The following is a 21,527-nucleotide window of genomic DNA, read 5'->3' as shown; positions in this document are numbered from 1 at the left end:
AAGTTCAGCAAGCACATGAAAATATACACAACTTCATTCATCACTAGGAAAACACAAACCCAAATCACAGTGAGAGACCATTTCACACCCACTGGGATGAGTGAAGGAAAAGTGGACAGTAACAAGTGCTGTCCAGGATATCAGGCAACCAGAACTCTCATCCGCTGCCGGTAAGAATAAAATGATGCAGCAGCCTTGGAAAACAGCTTGGCAGTTCCTCAAAAAATTAACTTAGAGTTACCACACGACCAGCCAGGTGTATATCCAAGAGAGTTGAAAACATGTTCACGAACATGTGTGCATGAATATTACCAATAGCGCCATGATTCCTGATGGTTGGAAAGGAGAACAGATGTCCATGGACTGAGGACTGAATGAACAAAATGTGTCCATCCATATAGTGGGGCTTTTCTTGGTCACAGAAAGGGATGACATGCGGTAACACGGATGAGCCTTGAAAAGATTACTGCTAAGAAGCCAAGAACAAAAGGCCACAAAATGTATGCAGTTCATATGCACACAGATGTGTAACATCCGATACTTCACGTGTGCATTTATGTGCGATATTCAGAATACACAATGCTTGTAGATAAAGTAGATCAGTGGTCTCTGGGCTGGGAAAGAGGGAACAGGGAGTGGCTGCTCACGGCACAGTTTTTTATAGGGTCTTGAAAATGCTGGGAGTTGGTGATGGACAGGGAGGCCTGGCGTGCTGCAATTCATGGGGTTGCAAAGAGTCGGATGCGACTGAGCGACTGAACTAAACTGAAAATGTCGTGGAGTAAGTGGTGGTCTCCCCACAGCCCTGTGAACATACTAGAAGCCACCAAGTTGCACGTGTTAAAACTGGTTTTGTGGAATATGAACTATCTCCAATTAACAAAAAACAAGTAGGCTACAAGACAGTCTTGCCTGTAAGTGGTCAGTAGGTAGCCTGTAAAGTGGCCCCGAATGGTTTTCTTCCCCTGTGTATCCCTCAGCCTTTGGTGCGGGTCACATTTAGCGACTCACTTGTGTTAATCACACACGACAGAGCAGAAGCGGTGGAAGCTCGCCTGCAGCGTTAAGTTGAAAAAAGATGGAGCCTCTGCATTGCCCTTCCTCTCACGCACATCCCTCCCCCTGGGCGGGGGGCAGCTCCACGCCCTGAGTCCTCTGTGAGGCTCCCGCGTTGGGGGCACTGCTGCCTCAGACAGGCCAGCTCAGCCCCACCGCTCGCCAGCAGCCACGTGGGTCAGCACCCGGGGTCCTGGCCCAGCCAAGCCGCGAGGTGATCACAGCTTCAGCCAACACGGCAGCTGCAGCCGGGTGACTTGTCGAAACCGTGGGAGCTGAGTGCTCATCTTTCACAGCTGCTGAGTTTTAAGCTGATTTTTATATTTTCTAAAGTTAAGTAACGTGGTATGTTGTGTCGAACATAGACAAAAGACATGGATGATGAACACCACTTACTATCTTCCCAGTTCTCTCTAGGCAGAATGATGGTTGGTGCCTCATTTTCCTATCCACAGATGCCCGATTTTCCTAAAATGTTCAATAATGGACCTACGCTGTTTACAGAGTCAGGGAGAAAGTGCAAGTGACAGCTGATTTTAGGAGACTTGGGGACTGTTTGGTCACACAGACGCATTTGGGGCAACATTTGGTAAAATGGGGAGTATAAAAACGGTCTGCACGGAACTCCCTCGTGGCCTGGTGGTTAGGACTCCTTGCTCATTGGCAAGGGCTTGGGTTCCACCCCTGGCTGGGGAACTAAAAGCTCACAAGCTTCTCAGTGCGGGTCTGTATTCTGTTATCATTGCATAAAAATTCCATCTGCGTTTGAACGAGGCCTGGACAGGAAAAGTCAAAACATTTAGTTCTTTTGGAGTCTCTATCTTAAATAGCAAATGCATTGTTAATTGCAATGTCTAATTATTGAGTTGCATTAGCCATAACATGGAAAGTAAAGAAAGGTCCCTCTGGCAGACACTGGAGGGAGACAGGGTGGACCCCAGCCCCAAGCAGCAGGGGAATGGGGATGCCATAGGGAATGCGAAGGTTGGGGTTTGGAATGGACCAAAGGCTGAACCCAGGAGAGGACTAGGAGGGGACAGTTGGGTCCTGGTGCCTGGCTTCACACGAGGACAGAGAGAGATGGTCCAGATAACTGCCCCACACTTGAGAACACAGAAAAGGAAAATGCAATATTGATACAGCTTCCTCCACTGTTTGAAAGTAAAGTGTTCCTAAGAAACCTTTCATGAGCCAAGTGGCATAAAGGGAAAAAACAGTCACCTTAGGAGACATCTTGCTCTCAGATGCACAGACAAGTCAGGATCAGACGCTTGCAGACACAGCTCACAGTTCTGGCCGCTGATTCTGAGATGCTGAGTGCGCTTCCTGGGAAGGACCTGGGGTGGGGGGGCGGGTTGCCGCTCCTGCTGCTCAGAGCTTGCACTGCCTCTAACAGCTTGCAGCAGAACTCACGGGAAACGCTATTTCCACTTTTTGCCTTTTTCTTATAAAAGTGAAAATCCTCTTTGGATTTCTTTTGGTTAGTAAAAACAGGTACTAAAGTAGGGCTTTCTTAAAATTGGAGTGGCATAAAGCAACTGTTTAAAAAGTGGGGAATGCCTGCGTCGGGTCATTTTGAAAGTTTTACGTAACTGTCTGTGTTCTCTTTGCCTTGTTTCTTCCAAGAATAGATTAGAGACCTGGCCTTTTAGGGTGCTCACCAGTGCATTCAGAGGGGGAGGAACGTCTAACCATGAGATGATGGTCATTAATATTCAGTTACTGTCCGGACAGTCACTGCTGTTCCTTAGCGCTCAGATTCCTCTCCTTTCAGGGACGTGGTAAGATCCTGCTTCCCTGCCTTGTGGAGGTTGCTGTGACCCCGGGTGGGGAGGGGGGCAGTGCAGGGAGGCATGGCGGTTCACGTGTGGCTGGGGTCTCCAGGGGCAGTACCGGAGTGGGCCACACTGCACCTGAGACACAGCAGGCAGGGGGCCCGCAGGGGTGGGGGCTGGCACCATCAGCCCGGATTCCTGAGTTAGAATGGCGTTCAAACACAGTTGGGTGATGGTGGATACACAGACCTGCATGGGGGATGAACTTACATAACACGCACGTGCACACACGCACACACACACGCAGAAGGGAGTACAGGTAAGACTGAGGAGCTCAAAATACCACCAGTGTCAGTGTCCCCGCGGGGGTACCCTTGGGGGATGCCGAGTAAAGCGTACAGGCCGCCTTTCTGGACTGTGTCTCACGCCTGCATGTGGGTCTACAGTTAGCTCCGGAAAACCAAAAAGTGACCGAATTATTCCTTTTCCAGCAGTTTTCCAATCTTCCTGATCACCTCAGGGAGAAATTCTTGGTATGCTGGCAATGCGCATGTCGCATTTCTCTAAAACTTGCAAATATGCATTTTGAATAGAGAAAGTGTAGGCTTCCTTCTCAACTTTCAGCAGACCACAGCCAGTTATAAGTCAACAATCTTATTTTTGTGATGCTTGCCTTGCCAGTTATCTTCACTTGGCAGTAGAGACTCATCCCCTTATGATGCTGATACAAAGGTTTATTTACAAAGAGTTTAAATTTTTAAAAATCAACTCCCTTTCCATAACTAGCAGTATTGATGGCATGGGATATATAAAAAAAAAAATTATGAAGATGGTATGCAAATGATAGAATTTGAGGGAACACAGATCCCTTGGGGAAAAAGTGAAGTTTTGAAAGAAGTTTAATGTTAATCGGTTGAAGAATCTCAATGTCGTGTAACATAAATACAAAATACGCCATGAGTTCGATCCCTGGGTTAGGAAGATCCCCTGGAGGAGGGCATGGCGACCCACTCCAGTATTCTTGCCTGGAGAATCCCATGGGCAGAGAAGTCTGGTGGAGTATGATCCATAGGGTCGCAACGAGTTGGATACATCTGAGCAACGTAACACACATGTGCCGTGGATAGCAGATTTCCTAATGGCATTAAATACTTTGAAGTGTAACACATATATGAAAAAGCATTCAAATAATGCATAAGTGTACAACTCAATAAAATTCTCCCCAAGTGGATCATAAATGCCATGATTCCAGTCTATAGCAGAATTTTTATGTGGAAATTGACAAGCTGAGTCTAAAATTTATATAGAAATGCAAAGGGCCAACGATTGCAAAGGCCTTCCAGAAGGGGAGGAGGAGAAAGTTGGAGAACTTACCCGCCAGATCTCAGGACCTCCCATGTAAGTATAGTAATTAATCCAGTGTGGTGTTGGCATAAAGTTGGGCAGACAAATCAATGGAACAGGACAGTCTAGAAATAGACCCATAAATCTACAGTCATCTGACTTCTGGCAAAGGTGACAGCTGAGCGCCGTGGGGGAAGGGCATCTTTTGAACAGATCCTTCAGGTCGTGGCTGCTTCTCTGTGCTCTGGGAGCCCCGACACCTGTGTGGGGCCATGGGTGAGCTACCCACAGAGCTCCGTGGGCCTTCCCCTCATCTGGGTCCACGGTAGGGTAGAGCCGGCCAGGCTAGAACTCTTCTGCCCCTCTAGCTCATCCTCCTCGGGTGCCCTGTCCCTGGCCAGCCCTCCCAGCCACAGAGCCAGCAAGAGAGCCGTGGTCTGCAGCCTCCACGACAGCCATGATTCTCCTGCCAGGGGTGCACGTCCTTCCGTGGTCCTTGCACATTGAGTCAGAGCTACTCCGTGTGAGCCCACCGAGTTCTGTGGAGGTGATGACGGGTGACTTGTGAGGCTCGGTCATGTCAGAGATTGCAGCATCACCTTGGCCTTTTGGGTGGTTTTCTCAGGCGGAAGCCAGCTGCCACGTTGTGCGTACATGAGCAGCCCCGTGGAAAGGCCGTGTGGAGAGAAGTGCACGTGTCAGCACCAGTCACCGTTGTGTGAGCCAGCCCCAGGCGAACCCTCAGCTCATCCCTCAGCCGAGTCCCTCTGCCGTGGCCCAGGCAGCATGGAGGATACAGGGGTCATGCTCACGACCCACTGTGTGACCTCCTGGTCCATGGGAGTCATGAGATAAGAGGTGAGCACAGGTTTTCGTCACTTAGGCTTGGGGGTGTTTTGTTTTGCAGTGAAGGATCGCTGATACAGTGGCTTAAGCAAGCTGCTGCCCTTTGGACCGACCTCTTGACTCCAGGAAAAGCCTACAGGGTGGCCTCGCCCAGGCCAGGCAGGTATGCAAGCAGCAACCCCTGTAGCCTCCTCTCGTCTTGGAGTCCTCTCCTGCCCCTGCCAGGGGTTGGAGGGCAGGATCCATTCAGAGATTCCCCAGGAAAGGAGAGTCCCATGGGTCCTGTTCCCCCCGACCCCAGCTGTAAGTCTCACAGAGCCCCCTCACCTCAGTAACCAGGGTGGGGGGCAGCCCAGTGATCCCCAGCGGCCCTGTGGCCCCGTGAATTCTCTGTCTCCCCTCTGCTCAGTGCGGGGAGGTGAGCTGGGTGGCGGGGCCAGTCCTGCCACTTCCGCCTGCGCCGAGACAGGGCCGGGTCTCACCCGTCTTAGCCGGTGTCCCAGTCTCCCTAAATGTCAGCTCCTCCACACTCTTTGCCCTCAATTGTGGATCTGGACTGTCAATAGCAGGGAAACAGGAAAAGGCTCCCTCAACCTCAGGATCAAAGGCACTCAGGACACACCACCAGCCAGCCTTTGTGCATGAGTTTCCTCTCGGCTCCTGCTTCCTTCCCTCCAACTCTGTTCTCCAGGAACACCAACTGGTCAGCAATTTCTGGAACGAGTTATGACATGCTCTCTTTTCTCAACCTTTGCACATAGCCATCCCTCCAGGGTAGTCACCTTCCTCTTCGCCCAGCAGGTTCTTATTCATCCTTCATGAGTCACCTTGGCACCACCTCCTCTGGGAAGCCCTCCTTGGCTACTCCATCTCCTGGGCAACCTCAGCTGTTTCTCCTGCACCGCCCTCACTCCTTGGCGTCCTGTATCCAGTGTTCTCCACGCTGTATCTGCGGCAGGGCAGACAGCTCGTGACCAGGTTCGTTCTCCCTCTTCCGGAGCACATAGCTGGCGCCTCGCCCGCTGCCACATTTTGCAGGTCCTCTTGTATCCAGGTGTGCAGCACAACTAGCTCTCACCAAAGGAATGTGAGCAGAGGTGGTGTGTGTCACTTCTGCGCCCAGGCGTTTAAGAAGCAGGTGTGCCATCTCTACGGAGCTCCTCCCCTGCTCCTAGCTCTCTACAGTGACAAGCCCCTTGTGAACAGTGTGGCCACGGGGTTGCCCACGTCTGCGTGTGCAGGAGAGCCACCTACTTCTGTCTTGTTTGAAATCTGACTCCTTGGAGGCCTACTGTTAAAGCAGGTAGGGTTACTTTCTGAAATACAGCACCATGACTGCATGTTTACTAATATAATCTTGCTGGACTAGTCTCAAGGGAGTGGTGGGAGCTCCTTATGTGAAAGGAGAGAATTAGGGAGATGGCAGAGGAATGAATTTATCAGTCGCTCAGTGAATACTCACTGCGTACCTGTCACGACTCAGGCACTGTTCCAGGCATTGGCATCTCAGCATCAAACCAGGTAAACAAGGAAGTGGCCTGATTTGGGGATACAGGCTGGGGTCACTCCCTACCCACTGCCTCTGCTGTGTTTTTCCTCATCACACTTAATTTTTTTTCTTATTTGGCTGTGATCTTTATTGCAGAATCTTTAGTTGCCCACAAAGCCTTAGCTCTGGCATGTGGGATTCTTAGTTTCGTGACCAAGGATCGAACCTAGGCCCCCTGCATTGAGAGTGGGGAGTCCCAACCATTGGACCTCCAGAGAAGTCCCAGGATAGGGCCTTTGGGTTGTAAAACCTTTAGTTTTTATTCTGACCTATGGGAATAGTTTGAGCAGGAGAATGACATGTTATTGTGACTGCTGTGTTGATACTAGATAGGGAATGGGGTGGGAGCAGGAAGCCAAGTTGTTGCCATAATCCAGGTGAGAAAGGATGGTGGTTCAGAGCAGGTGGTGGTGGCAGAGAGTGTAAGGGGTCACATTCTGGGTATCTCTCAAAGGCTGTGGGTGAGGGGTCCAAGAGAGAGAGATTTAGTGTCCTGGAACTGCTGGTGGCTTAGAACAACAGAAACAGATTCTCTCAAATACAAGAGTCAGCCTCAGCACCGGCCCCCAGCACTTGCTGCTGGCATCCTTTCAATTGTGGCCACTCTGTCTCCACGTGGCCTTTTCCTCTTGATTTGTCTCTTACAAGGAGGGAATCCAGGAAGGTCTCATCTCCAGATCCTTAATTACACCTTCAAATACACTTTTTTCCAAATCAGATCACACCCACAGGTTCCACGATGTGGACATACCTTTTGGGGCGTCACTATTCAACCCACTACGGTAATCAAGAATGATTCCATAGTTATTGTATCCAGTAACCAGAAGAATGAAGTTTGCAGGAACCAACACAGGAAAAGGTTATGAGAGGAGCATGTTGTTGAAGACGGAGCCAAAGTTCTGAGCAGCTCCTACGGTGTGCACGTGGAGCTAGAGCTGGGTGGGGTGCCCCACCCTCCGCGGAGCTCTCCGGGTTCAATTTCTTCGCTCTATTTGATGAGGAGCTGCTTAGGGGCTGAGGCTTCGGTGGGTGGGTCCAGCATGGCGCCGCTCTGCTCCCGGCGGGGGCCTCCAAGATGGCCGCAGCTACTGGGGGCAGACATGTTTGTACCACGTGACTCGGGCCGGGGCCGGAGAAGGCGGAACGTGACGCACGGCTGAGCTGGGGCTCCGCCCCCGCAGCCCTGGCGTCGAGCGTCTCGTGACAGGTACTTCCGTTCGGGGCGGCGGCGGTGGCGGAAGTGGGAGCGGAGCCGGAGTCTTGGCCATAAAGCCCGAGGCGGCGGCGGCGGCGGCGGCGTTGGAAGCTTGGACAGGCCCGGGAGCCCGCAGGAGCCGCAGCTTGGACCTCCCCGCGCGCCGGTCAGCCCCCGTTTCCTCCTCGGCGGAGCCCTCGCGACGCGCCCGGCCCGGAGCCCTGCGGAGCGGCCGCGGTAAGCGGCGGCCCGGCCCCATCCCCCTCCCTGGCCTCGGTCGCCGGCGCGAGCCGTCCTCGTCTCGGGCAGGCCGGGCCCGGACCCGCGGGGAGCCCCGCGCCCTCGGGCCCGGCGGCAGGCCAGCCGAGAGGTGGCCGGGTGTGACCGCGGCCGGCCGCGACTCGGGTCGGCGCCGCGCACGCCCTCCTCTCGGGCCGGCCGACCGGAGCGGCCCGATCTGCGCGCCCGGGCGGTGGCCAGCCGGCCGGCCGCGGGGGCGCCGCCCACCCCGCCCCGATGCCAGGCCGAGCCGCGTGCCCGCCGTCCCGTCCGCCGAGCGGCAGGTCGGCCGAGGGTCCCCGACGCCGGGAGTCGACGGAGAGCCGGTCACGTGCCCCCAGCTCCCCCGGGCGCCGCGGGCTCCCGGGACGCGGAGCTTTTTCTCTTAAACGGGTCGTGGGGAAGCCTGGAAGAAGTTTGCAAACTTGCTGGGGACGAACCGCTGCCGGGTGCTGCGCCGTGTTAGGTCTGGACCGCTACGGGGCCCGCCTGTGCATTCAGCTCGGGCTTCCCGGCGAGGAATGGTTCGCGAAACTGGACGATTGAGAATAAAGACAGCGGCCACTGGGGTGCTTACTGTCTGTCGGGCGGCGTGGCGAGACCTCTGCACCGGTTGTTATATTTGATTCTTAGCACAGCTTCTCAAGTACATTGCTGTATCCACTTGTACGTAGCGAAGTCGAAGATCGGAGGGGTTAAATCACTGGCCCAAGGTCGCGGAGCGGAGATCGGAGTGCGGGTCCCTGAAGCTTGTGATCTGTCTCTTGCCACCGGGTATCTGCCTCTCTCCGCGTCTTTTCTTTCTGGTGATGTGACGTTGGAAACCTCTGGTAGCATTAGTTCTGCCTTAAAACCACAACATTCCGTTTTCAGTTGTGAGTTAGAACGCTTTTTTTTTTTTTGGTAGTGTCGCGCCAGTCCATTGGGAACTCTAAAATTCTAGTAGAGTTGTTGGTTGAGGTTTGAAAATTTTTGTCACCTTGGTTTCTTGTCAAGTGAATTGGGCTGGCAGTCTTGCGTGTGGACCTTTCTGAAGCCTTAGTGCGTGGGTGTCCGGCCAGTTGGTTCTTTACTGTTGGAAATACTGTATCTTCTCTTTAGATTCCAAAAGAAGAGGCTCTTGTCTCTTCCTTGTGACTGAAGCAGCTGATTCCTCGCATGACTTCTCATCCATGGATTAATAAAGTCTCCTGTTAGTGTGCTTCTCTCTTCAGACTTGGGAGAGTTTGTTCAGTTTTGAGTCCTAAGAGCTGGGAAGTGAGTCCTGAGTGCTTCTCCTGAAGGTCCTGGCCAGGCTGAGAAGTTGGTGCCTCCTGCCTTGTTGTAGTCTGATTTCTTTTTTTCTTTTTTTTTTTGTTACCTGGTCTGATATATTGAAGTGAGTAATCTGCGTGGTAGCTATAAATATTGTTTGTGTTTGGAGCAGAGTACTGGTGACGAGTGGCTTTTCATCCATTCATCACATGTTTTCAGTATCTACTGAGTATCAGGCATGGCTGAGTATTGACTCAGGGAGAGAGGTCTGGTTCCTGTCCTCAAGGACTTTAAAACTGGTGAGAGATCATGGCCAGGAATTCTCTTGTGGACTGGCATGGTGGTGCTGTAGATGCTGAGATTTTTCATAAGGGAGAGTTATTTTCATCTCAGCAAGTGCATCTGTGGTAATGCAGACAGCATGGTGTTCTGCCCTAACTTGAAGGCTTTGTTAATTTTCACAGCAGCATTTGGTTTGTTTTGCTTTTGAAGAGGGTGTGTAGAAGATAATATCACAGTTTCTAACTGATCGTGTTTTTTGAAGAGTAACTTTCAGCTCTAAACTTGTTCTTTTGCTCTGGGGCATTTGTTGTTCACTCCACATGGAGTTTGTGTCGCCAGAACCTTCCAGGACAAGTCTTAGCTGTTGGGGGCTCTCTGAGCAGAGATGCTCTTGTGGGGCTGAGGTGGCTGCTTAGGATGCCAGCACAGGTTTAATGTGCCAGGGTCACCCTTGGTAACTCCCGCCACCCCATCTCCACCAGCCCTCTGTCTCTGCTTGGTTCACAGGGGAGTTTTACATTTGCTGTAGGATTGCATGAGTAAACAAGTAGAAGGGGGGAGTGGAATGTAGAGGACACTCTAAAAATAGCTTTATTGGTACATTTTTCCAGGTAATTGTAAGCAATCTCCTGAGGCAAAAATATTTTTTGATGCCAAACAAGTCTAAGCCACCACCCCCCCGCCCCCCATCAAACCCCATAATCAAAGACCATTGCTTTATAGTAAAGTGTGGCTTTGAATGCAGTTCCTTACTCTACCACCAAAGAAAGCAAAAAAGGGGGGGGGGGGGTTTGGCTGTTTGATTAGCTGTTAATAAATTTCCAACGGGACCTGCACTGAGTGTGTACTTGCCCTTTGATTCGGCGTTGGTGCTTCTACGAGAGGGTGTAGCAAACCCAGATCCCACACGTGGGACTACCGTTTTACGAACTGTTTCTCTGAAATTGGACCTACATGTTTGTCATGACTCCTGTCTGGAGTTGTCTGGTTCTCCGCCTAGTAGTTCACATAGGACTGAGGAGAACTGGACCAGTTACTGGACTGGGAGCTGTACCGGCAGGGTGTTCTGGGGCAGTCAGGAGGTGTCCTGAGCCAGGCCCAGTTAGGGGTTCCCCTGCGCCAATGGCATCTGGAAATGAGCTCCCTGCTGCCCACCCCACTCTGCAGCGCCTGGCTCTCTGTCGCCTCGAGTCTCCCCTGTAGGGTCGCTGCTGTGTGCCAGCATCCGCTCCTGTGTGTGATCAGACACGCGTCCAGGACGCCGTCTCGGGACTCTGTGCTGTCTGCAGTTTGTTGCGGTGTTGATGTCTTCAGTTACTGGCTCTCGTCTCTTCCCTCTGTTTTGTGGTTTTTGCTTCTTGTGTACGGCATTAAATACAAAAACAGTTTGCATTCACGTTTTAAAGCTTCTTAATGGTGGCTGTGGTCAGTGTGACCTGAGAGTCAAAGGTGAAAGGGATGCAGCGGGGAACTCAGAGCAGGCTCTTCAGTGCCGCCGCCCACTGGTTTCAGTCTCAGCACTCCAGGCTGCGATTTCAAAAACAAATTTAAGAATAGCTACAGAATGCCTCTGTGGGGGAGGAAGCGAGCTCGGCAGTTGGTTCCAGGGGTGACACGCAGTCCTGGCCGAGTTCTCCTGCCTGGAGATGCAGCACTTATGCAGGGGATCGCAGGCCTCGCCTGGCTGCTCTGTTTTGGTGATGTCATCACTGCTGAGGAGAGCAATCTGAGTCCCTTGTCCATTTCCTGGCTTCGCTGGACTGCTCGCTGTCCGGCAGAGCAGCTCTGAGACGGTCTGTGAGAGGGAACTGGGGGCCTGGTAAGGCTGGCATGCGAACCTGCCGCCAGGTGCCACGAGCCACCTTCCCTGGTCTCCCCGCCCTGTCAGGTGTGAGCGGCTTGCTGCTTGCTACCGGCCTTCCTGGCCTGACCCAGCTCCGCTAGGGAGTCTTTGGAACATTACCCTGCGGACACCATTGGTTTCCCATTCTCGTAGGCAATTTTAATTTTTTAAAATTGATTTCCATTTGAGTTGTTTGCGAGTACACAACAAAGCTACTATGAATTAACCTTTTAAAAACCCGATCGTAACAGCACAGAACTTCGGGGAAATCGGTGCCCTTTACATGTGGCTTTCAGTCAGGCTGCCGACAGTTCTCTGGACACTTACTGGTCCGGGGGCCCCAGAAATAGCTCAGGGTTGCCCTGGCAGCCCGCAGGTTAAGAGACTCGATAAAACCCCCTGACCTGTGCCTTGCTGTGGATGCTTGCTCAGGAGCACTTTTGTAGAAACTTTGCTACACGATACTCGTCTTGCAGTGTTACTTCATTAGTATTTGGGGAGTGCTTATGGTTCTACCGCTTTCGGCTAGGTCTCACAGCTGTCCTGCAGGCTCAGGAGGCCGGCCACTTGAGTGCTGGCCGGGGTCTCTCGGAACATACTGAAGCTCTGACACTCCAGTTTGGCTTTTGGATTATTCACGATTGCTCTGAAGCTCTCAACTTTTGAGTCTTTATAAAAACGTTGTCCTTCCTCCACTGAAAAGTGCTTGTTGCCCAGTCGTGTCTGACTCTTGGCAACCCCTTGGATTGTAATCTGCCAGCCTTTTCTGACCATGGGATTTTCAGGTAAGAATACTGGAGTGGGTTGCCATGCCCTTTTCCAGGGGATCTTCAGGACCCAGGGATCAAACCCGGGTCTCCTGCATTGCAGGCAGAGTCTTTACCATCTGAGCCACCAGGGAAACCCTGTTTTTTATTTAAAGTGACATTTTTTTTTTGCTAATTATTAAACTAGTCACTTCTTTAAAAAAAAAAAGCTAGGAAAATACAGAAGTGAAAAAGAAGAAAAGTGTAATTCGCTATCCAGAGGAAGACCAGAGTGTTGGTTGGTAATGTTGTTTTTATGAATGCGTGTTTCAATGCCTTCCTTTAATGAGATGGAGTTTTAAAGAGATAGTGTGAGAAGGTCACTGTGGGTGTCCGTTGGCTCCTCTGACAGGTGGGAGGGGAGCTGGGGGTCAGGAGACAAGCTGTGCGTTCTGACTGTGTAATGGCAGCAAGGGAAGAACCTGGTGAGTCCAGTTCGGTGGTGAGGTTGACCTGCTGTGGTGACAGTGGATAGTAAGGTGCTGCAGTTGTCATTTCTGTGTTTTACTAAACCCTGAATTTGCAGTGGGACATATGAAGCACGTGCAAGTGAGTGAGAAACTGGGAGAGTTCCCATGAGCTCGGAAGGCCACTTGTGCCTGCTTGCGGGCGTCATCACCCGTGCCTGCCGGTTTTCTTTCCTGTGTAAACACCGCGCTTAGGCTCCGGCTGTGTCCCTGCGTCAGTCCCGTGCCCTTTTGTCTCTGTCCCTCTGAGTTGGTGTCGCCGGTGGAATTTTCTGGTGGGTGCAGTCGCGACACCGTTCTTATTGCTCCCTAGTGCTTCTTCACGTGATGCACCGTGATGTTTTTGTTAACTTGCTGGTGGGCATCTGGGTGGCTTGTAGTGCGTGGCTGTTAGAAGTAGTGCTGTCCTGGAAGCCCCCTGGCGCTCCAGTGGCTAAGACCCCACACTGCTGCTGCAGGCGGCCCGGGTTCCATCCCTGGCAAGAGGACTGGCCAAACAATCTCCATGGTGAGAGGAGTGGCCAGCAAACCTCCGTGTGAATAGTGCCGGGTCCATCTGCTGATGGATCTGTGTGCACATGTCCGTTATGTCAGCCCTGAGGAGTGGAAAGGCTGGGTTCTAGCCCGTGTATCTGTAGATTGCTAGGCCAATGTACCAGAACAACAGATTTGTTGTCTCTTAATTTCGGAGCCTGGAAGGCCAAGTTTGAGGTGCTGGCAGAGTTGGTTTCCTCGGGGGCCCCTTCCTTGGCTTGTGGGGACCGTCTTCCCCCTGTCTGCTCACCCTGTCTTTCCTCTGCAGGGGTCTGCGTCCTAGCCCCCTCTTCTCAGGACCCCAGTTAGATCCACTGGGGCCTGCGGGACCTTGTCTAATCTCCCTCCCCCTGTGAGGGCTGTCTCCAGCTGCGGTCACGGTTTGACGTTTTGAGGTGACGGGGTTGGGACTGGAGTGTGGGGGGCACAGTTCAGCCGTAACCGTGTGTGCGGCGCTGTGGTGGCCCCGCTAGGTTCCCACCGTCCTGCCGCTTCTGCACCCGCCAGCCGTGCGTCAGGGCTCCAGATACTCCGCGTCTTTGCTGACTTACCTTCGTTTTGCCCCTGGGGTACTGGCGTTGCACCCCCGTCCAGTAGTAGTGTGAGCAGTCCTCAAGCGGGTGGGGAGGTTGTTTTCGAAACAAAACGCATCAGAATTTGAGACTGCCTCTTGTGAATGCTTCTTGAGTCCACCGGGGATAGAAGAGCAGAGTGGCTTCAGCAGGGGAGCAGGTGGCCCTTCGTGCTGGCCGGTGGGGGCTCCTGCAGTTATCGTCTGACTCACTCCTGGAGGTGGAGCTGCCTCAGAGCGCCAGCTATAGGGTGTAAAGGTAGCCAGATGAGAGTTCTTCTTTGGCCGGACACTTGTGTCCTTGAAACACTGGATTCCCTCATATGTATGCTCCGAATTGGCCTGCATTGCGTGTTCTGACTGAGCCTTTAGATGGTGGCTGGTGTTTGACCAGCAGCCTTGGAGCTGAGTGGTGGCTGTAGACCTGGGATCGCTGGGGTAGTGCTGCCCCGCCCCTCCCCCACACTCACCTTGAGGGCAGAGGTGAGTCCCGGCTCCAGGATGAGCCTTGAAATACTGCTCAATAGCTTGATGATATTTCTCCAGTTCTAACTTTGCACGCTGGGTTGCTATTTGTAGCATGTAAGATTTGCTTCTGGGCCAGTGATAAATATGGATAGCCTTCTTGAATGATAGGTTGCGCGTTCATTCGCCGCAGTTTTATTGTGTACTACAGCAAAGCACGGCTGGCAGCTGCGGGGACGATCAGATGAAAAGCGCTGGAGGTTTCCGAGTCGTTGTAGAAACGAGACAGATGCCAGTCCCAGGATCGTTAGAAGAGGCCAGGGGCTGGGTCAGAGGGTGCTGCCGAGACGTCAGGAGAGTGCCTTGCAGGGGGATCTGGGAGAGCCGCTGGAGGGCACTAGAGGGAGTGGGGGGCATGGGGCAGGTGAGGGGCTGTGGCCTTGGGACTTGGGAGTGGCCATCCGGGTGGGGAGTGGATGAGCCCCGTGCACGGTGAAGGGTGGTGTTGAAGTGCTAGGCTGGGTCATAGATCTTTCCCCTGACCCGCACAGCCCTGGTGGGTAGGGAGGGTGGTGTCAGTCACCCACGAGGAGTGCCTTTGATGGTGCAGTTTACCTGAAGACACACGGAGAGATGAGTGGGGCTGGGCCTGAGATACAGAGGGCACGCATCAACCTTCAGGGGCGCACTCCCTCAGACACACCTGCAGCACGGGAAATCCGGGGCTGGCTTGGGGGGACTGACCGGAGACAGAGAGCAGGTGGTTTGGTCTTCTTCAGCCAGCTTGCCATGTGGGCTCTTCTGAATAGTGAATGGGTGCTGTTTTATCAGGTAAATGCCTGAGATAATCTAAAGCTGATGTCAGATGTTCAGAGTATTGAAAAATAGTGTGTGTAGCTTTCTCTTGTTTTCCAGTCTGCCTTACCAAAAAGGGAAAAAAAAAAAGGGCACTGTCATTCTGGCTTCTTAATGAGGACTCTTAGCTCTTGGTTTGGCACCTGCTTGAGAACAGTGGGAGCGTCCCTTAAAAGAGTCTATTGATTGGGGCTGCAAAGTCCTTGCGACAAAAATTGCTTTCCAGGGAGCTTGACTCGCTGTGAAAAGTGGCTCCACGTGAATGTGATGCCTTGGAAGAAAGTGTGTGTGTGTCTGTATGTACACGGTCTCTTTACATTTTAGAGAGCTCAGCGCTCACCTTGAAGCAGCATCTGAGTTGTCAGCGTCTGTTTCCAGAGGAGAGATCCGCCTCAAAGAACATACTCAGTATCACAGGCCAGCACTGCGTGTTACAGGTCGGCACACATGTCTTTAACCCCAACAGTACTGAGCCGAGAGCGCCTCCTATGGAAGCAGAGCCTCTGAATTTTAGTGAAAAGGTGTGTTTATTTAAAAGTGTGTTGGAAAGAGGGATGCTTTGACAGGTCTTTTCTTCTGAAATGTAAATTTCCGGGTAGTGAATGTCATGCCGTGTCTGACTGGACCGGCTGTTACTTATTCGGTGGTAACACACCATCCCCGAGTTGCCGCAGACTATCTGGCGTTCGCTTTCTGCAGGGGCGGGTGCTTGGTGTGGCTCTCCCGGGGGTCTGCGTCAGCCTCCCGCCGCTGTGGGGGCGCTGCCGGAGGGTCCCGGCCGTCGCTTGTGGCTGGCTGGAGCACGTCAGGGCGCCAGTAGCAGGAGGCTGGGCTGTGCTCGGCCGTGGGGGAGGGCAGCCCGCTGACTTCGGCGAGGTGCCTGGTGTGCGGGCTCCCAGCCCGGCCCGGCCCGCTGGCCCTGGGGCACCTGGCACCCTCACTCGCAGTCCCTCTGTCCCGTCCGGCGGGAGGGCTGAGCCCGCGCGGGTGTCTGGCAGTGCGCTGAGCACAGCATTGGTGGGGAGGCAGTGGTGGGCCCGGGTCCCCCCTGCTGTCGGCGCATTCAGGGCCTACCCTGTCCTTGTCGCGGGCCCCTGCGCATTCAGGGCCCACCCCGTCCTTGTCGCGGGCCCCTGTGGTCCTGGCCCCGCACGGCGGTCTCCAGCAGCTTGCCGGCTGTGTCCCGGTGCCGACCGCGTCCGGCCTGCTGAAACTGCCTGCCCTGAGTGCGCTTTGCTCTTGCTGCCTTGGGTCCAGGCCCCGCTGCGTCCCTTTTCCACGCTCACGTGCGCCTCCCGCCTCGCCCGGCTCCAGCGGCCTCGCTTCTTAAGCTTTACTGGCTGCGTCCCCCTTGGTCTCACCTCTCACTGAGTCCTCGAGTGGGTCTTAGACGTGTCTTTCACCGGTTTTGTGGGTGCTGCACCTGCTCTCAGAGGCTCTTAATGGAGACCCTAGACTGCTTGTTTAAACCAGTAAGCCTTTCGGGAGGGGAGCGCCGTGCAGCTTGCGGGACCTGAGTTCCCTGACCAGGGATTGACCGCGGGCCCCAGCAGGGAAAGCCTGGATCCTAACACTAGGCTGCCGGGAGCTCCAGATCCTAGGTGGATCTGTGGTTTCCCCCAGAAGGTAGCCACAGGAAAGAACGAACTAAAATACATTCCCCAAGTGGCTTTTGATACACACTCCCCACCACCCCATGCCCCCACCCCCATCCCCCCAACCCGTGCCCTGCCTGGTGCTCCCTGGCTGAAAAGTAGCACATGCCTGTGAATCCCTCAGCTTGCCTGGAACCAGTGGACTGGAAGCCAAGGGCATCTTAGAGGCTTCCTTAAGCAGGGCCACAGGATGGCTCTGAAGAGAGTTGCTGAGCTTAAGTTTCCACGGCTGCAAAATGAGAATTCAGCATCCCCGCTTTATTCCCAGTTTCGCTTTTTGCTGTTTCAGTTACCTTCGGTCAGCTACGGTCCAAAAGTCCTAGACGGACGCTTCCAGAAGTTACCGTTGGTCATTTGACAGTGCGTGCTGTTGTGAGCGGTGTGGTGGAGCTTCATGCCGTCCTGCCCCTCCCCACCTGGGTCTCAGACGTCCAGGCCTGCCCAGCTCACTGCGTGGCGGTCCTCCTGCTGTAGGGTCCGAGTGTGGTCGGAGCACAGGGCCCGCGTCGCCCGCCTCCCTTCCCTGCATCAGGCAGGCAGCTAACCTCTCACCTCACACGAGGAGGCGGGGGCCTCGGTGCGGCCAGATGTCTTGAGAGAGACCGCACTCCCTTGCGTTCAGTACAGTCTGTTGTTAGTAGCATCCTGTGCCTACCTTAGAGGTGATCACAGACTGGAGGCACAGGAAGGGCCCGCTGTGCGTGGGCTCCGGCTTCTCCGTGGTTTCAGGCACTCACTGGAGTCCTGGCGCGTGTCTCCCGCGGACGGGGCCCCGACTGTGCACAGGCTCGGTTGCAGTTTGCCTCTCGGGCTCCTGCCCTCCTGCGGTGGCTTTTGCAGGATGAAATTGCTGAAGTGCAAAAGACCCTTCCAGCCATTTGAAAAGCCGGGGCCCCTGTGGAGCCCTGTTCGTTCCCGTCCTGCTGGGTGGGGAGGTCTTCCTAAATGGTTTGTTTCTAAATGACAGACGCAGCATAGGAGTCTTGGGGAGGGTTCTCTGTCCCCCTTCTGGGTTACTGGGTGCTCGTGCTTCCAGACGTACACCTCTCCTCCAGAAGGGCTCGCTCAGCACACACACTCTGCGGCTGCTTGTGAAAGCCTCCCCCCATGCACACAGCACCTTCCCTTGTGGGTGCGCTCTGCCGACCGTGCCACACTGCCCACACCGAGTGTAACCATCCGCGGTGGGCATCTCGGTTACTTCCGCCTCTTCTCCGTAACAGAATCGTTTAGTCTCTGTCCGCTTCCGTGATCATGTCCCTAAGATCCCATGATTGTACATCCTTAGAATTTGGTACTTGTTGTTATCCTGCCCCAAGGAAGGTTGTGTACTTAGCTGTTTGTAGTTGCAAGGTTCTATTTATATAGGCGTCACTTTTCTTAGTGGTTGCCAGTGTAACTACTGGGGAAAATTTTAAAGGTGCCTCGTTGTTTAACATCTACGTTTCGTTGGTTAATGGATTAAATTTTGTAAAAAGGGGATTAGCTATTTTTCTTTTGTTATTTGGCTTTTGTTCTTGAAAGCCCAGGTGAGGATTTTTTTTTTTAATATATAGCAAGAATGTTTTTTATATAATAGCTTTTAAGAATATTTTTTGTATAGGAAGAATATGGTCCGTTTTTTATGTTACAGTGTTCCTGGCTTGTTTCTCTTGGCTTGGTTTGGTTGATGCTGCGTCTTTGTAGTGTTCAGTTCAGTTCAGTTGCTCAGTTGTGTCCGACTCCTTGCGACCCCGTGAATCGCAGCATGCCAGGCCTCCCAGTCCATCACCATCTCCTGGAGTTCACTCAAACTCACGTCCATCGAGTCAGTGATGCCATCCAGCCATCTCATCGTCTGTCGTCCCCTACTCCTCCTGCCCCCAATCCCTCCCGGCATCAGAGTCTTTTCCAATGAGTCAACTCTTTGCATGGGGTGGCCACAGTACTGGAGCTTCAGCTCTGGCATCAGTCCTTCCAATGAGCACCCAGGACTGCTCTCCTTAGGATGGCCTGGTTGGAGAAAGTTTAAGTAGTCTGGCCTGTTACTGTGTTTCATATTCTGGGTTCTGTGTTGTGCTTTGGCCTTCTCCTTTCCTGCGCTGGTTTTTTCCCTGGTACGGAGCACGTTGAAGGTTCTGTGTGATGTGATGTCAGACAGTTCTTTGCACATGCATGCTTGCTCCAGCATTTCACCTCATTGTCATCCTTTCTTCACCAGCTAAACATTTTTCATCGCACACACTAGCTCCCCCCACGTGTCTTTTCTAGACGCTCTGTTCCAGTCTTTGTCTCCAGGACGTTGCCACTGTCTTGCTGGCTTCTCTGCTTCGTGATGCCTTTTGATAAGCTCGTAGCTCCCCATCTTCATAGAGCTCTGTTGAAGCTGTGCTCAGAGACGCGTCTGCTTCTGATAAAGCGGTGCTCCTCCTGCCGCTTGTCCTGTGTCCTTGATCAGTTTGTCTGACAGTCTTTCCTCAGGTTGAGGGGATGCCCTTTCCCCAGATGGCCTGGTGGAGGGAGGGAAGGCCCGACCCCTGTGTCGCGTGCCTGCTGTGCAGACAGGAGAACCCCTGGCTCTGAGCCCCCGTGCGCGAGGCTCCGTCCCAGTGTGTGTCCCCGTCGCCGCGAGATGGCCTGGGAGGCAGGCAGCCGGGCTCACATGTGTCCGTGATGCTCTTCATGTCCCCGTTCTGCCACCTCTGGGCTCCTGCAGCGTTTGAGCAGACACAGTTACCTCATAATCTGCTCTCCGGGTGGATTTCTAGAATGTTTTATTCATTTATTGTTTGTCCAGGGGTGGCATGTAGGATCTTAGTGCATTAAAAAAAATGCTGCTTTTTATGAATTAATTTTCACAGATAAAGAGTAGACCATTGGGCCAGTCTTTATTTTTATGACTTTTAAGGAAATGTTAGCAGTCTGAGTTGGCAAAAAGTTACCTTTTGGACAGGAAAAAGTGTACTAGTCAACCGGTTCTTCCCTCTTTCTCTCGCTTGTTGACAAGTCTGTGCACGTGAACTCCTGCCTGCTCTCCAGCCTCGCAGGTGCCCGCAGTCCTTAGGGAGGGGGAAGGGGGAAGCCTGGTGCCCTCATTAGCCCAGTGGAGAGGCCTGGCGAGGGGTCCTTTGGGGCGGGGTGCAGTCAGGTCTGGCAAAGGTGTGGCCGTGCTGGGGCGGTGCCCAGGAGTCCCAGAGGGTGTCCTGTATTGGCCCAGAGGAAGCCCTGGAAACAAGTGTGTGTCCCTCAGTCTCTCCACCTGGAGACCATGGTGAACCCCCTGATGGCTTAGTTTTCACTACTAAAAGGACAGTTTGTAGGCACCGCTCAACAGAGTGAGAGCTGAATTTGTACCCTTAGAAATAAACCTAACTACATTTTAGAATGTTCATTAATGGTCCCTGTGACTCTGCCTGGCATATTTATGTGTTTTGAGTCTGTGTCTTGGAGGGGAGGAGAGAAGGGAACCTGAGACCCTCCCTGCGTGGCGTCGTGGTCGAGCCTGGAAGCAGGCTACCTGGGTTCTGGACCTCACTGAGTGTGAGGTGGTGGTCAGCCTGGAAGAGGGCAGTCTGGCGAGCTGGGGCTGAGTGCAGTGCGCAGGCAGCGTGGGGCGGGTTGGGGGGCTGCGCTTTTCAGCTGCGTGGTCGTTTGAGAGCCCAGGTAGAAGTGCCGTGATGGGGCTGAAAGCGGTTTTGTGGTGGTCTCGTTTTCGCCCTAGCCACAGTTGGTCACCACAGCCGATCCGTATCTCCACGTTGAAGTAGGCGGCGGTCCCTGTGGTGGAAAGGCTCTGCAGCTGGAACAGCGGGGGTGTGATGCGACCCAGCCCGGTCAGGTGGTCAGGTCGAAGCTCTGAAAGCAGCGAAGCCTGTTTGACTTGCTTTGGGGAGGGGGGAGGGCCCGGCAGCAGTTGCGAGAGGAAGCGGGCTCACTGCTCCGGAGCAGAGGAGGAAGAGGCGGTGCTGGGCGTTGCCGGCGTGCCACGGGCCTGGCCATCCCTGCCTCTGGGGACAGGAGCTCTCACTTCCCCTGCTGCTTGGTGGTGCTCACGTCACACCCGGGTGACCGATGGTCAGTTGTTGATGCCATTTGGCTGTTGTTACTGGAGGAAGGACTTGTTGGATGGGATCTGCTGACTGTTACCGCATTAGTTTTTCAAACATTGTAGCCTGTGGGTTACTCACTGATACAAAGTAACTGCTGCAGAAAAAGCTTCTGGTAGGAGAAATGCTTACCCTGTAGAGACTGTTTGTTGTGTTTTCTTATGTGTATTTCCAGAAAGATGTTTAGGACAAAACAAGCGGAATCTTGTAGCAAATACTCAGGTTCCTGATGTGGGTGGGGTTAGAATGCAGAGTTGGAAGTATTGATTTCAGCTGCAGTCTCGGGCCCTAGAAAGTTGTCCTGGAATAAAGACTCAAGAGGCAGACTCTGTGCCACGCGCCTCTTAACGCTAGGTCCACCTCCAGTGTTCTGGACAGCGTAAAGCCAGGAGCCGTGATTGTGATGTTGGAGTCTGTGCCGTTAGAGGAGCGGATCTTTGCCTTCATCTTTTCCTGTGGTTACAAGAGTTTTACAGAAGGAGCTACACTGAAGGGAAGATGACTCATCCCGATGGTTTACCAACACCAGAAACCACGTCATACCTTATGCTGGAAGGATATGCATGTACCTGGCATTTTCTGCTGAATTAGCAGTGATTCGAGGGCTTGGGTGAGTTTGATCAAGGTGTTTAAAGACTGTGGACCACAGTGACGCTATGCAAAGTG

At 53.3% G+C, this 21,527-nt stretch overlaps 1 protein-coding gene across 1 annotated transcript in view; it reads left to right on the top strand.

Annotated features, from left to right (window-relative positions):
* The first annotated feature begins 7,795 nt into the window (after window positions 1-7,795).
* The window catches only part of RAB7A (RAB7A, member RAS oncogene family), a 45,948-nt gene continuing 32,216 nt past the window's right edge, over window positions 7,796-21,527 (top strand). The window contains exon 1 of the mRNA XM_019984581.2: window positions 7,796-8,002. The gene's annotated coding sequence lies outside the window, so the exon portion shown is untranslated. The remainder of the gene's footprint in view (window positions 8,003-21,527) is intronic.

Source organism: Bos indicus, chromosome 22, assembly GCF_029378745.1.
Source record: "Bos indicus isolate NIAB-ARS_2022 breed Sahiwal x Tharparkar chromosome 22, NIAB-ARS_B.indTharparkar_mat_pri_1.0, whole genome shotgun sequence".
NCBI classification, from domain to species: domain Eukaryota; kingdom Metazoa; phylum Chordata; class Mammalia; order Artiodactyla; family Bovidae; genus Bos; species Bos indicus.
This window is presented reverse-complemented; position numbering and strand designations above follow the sequence as displayed.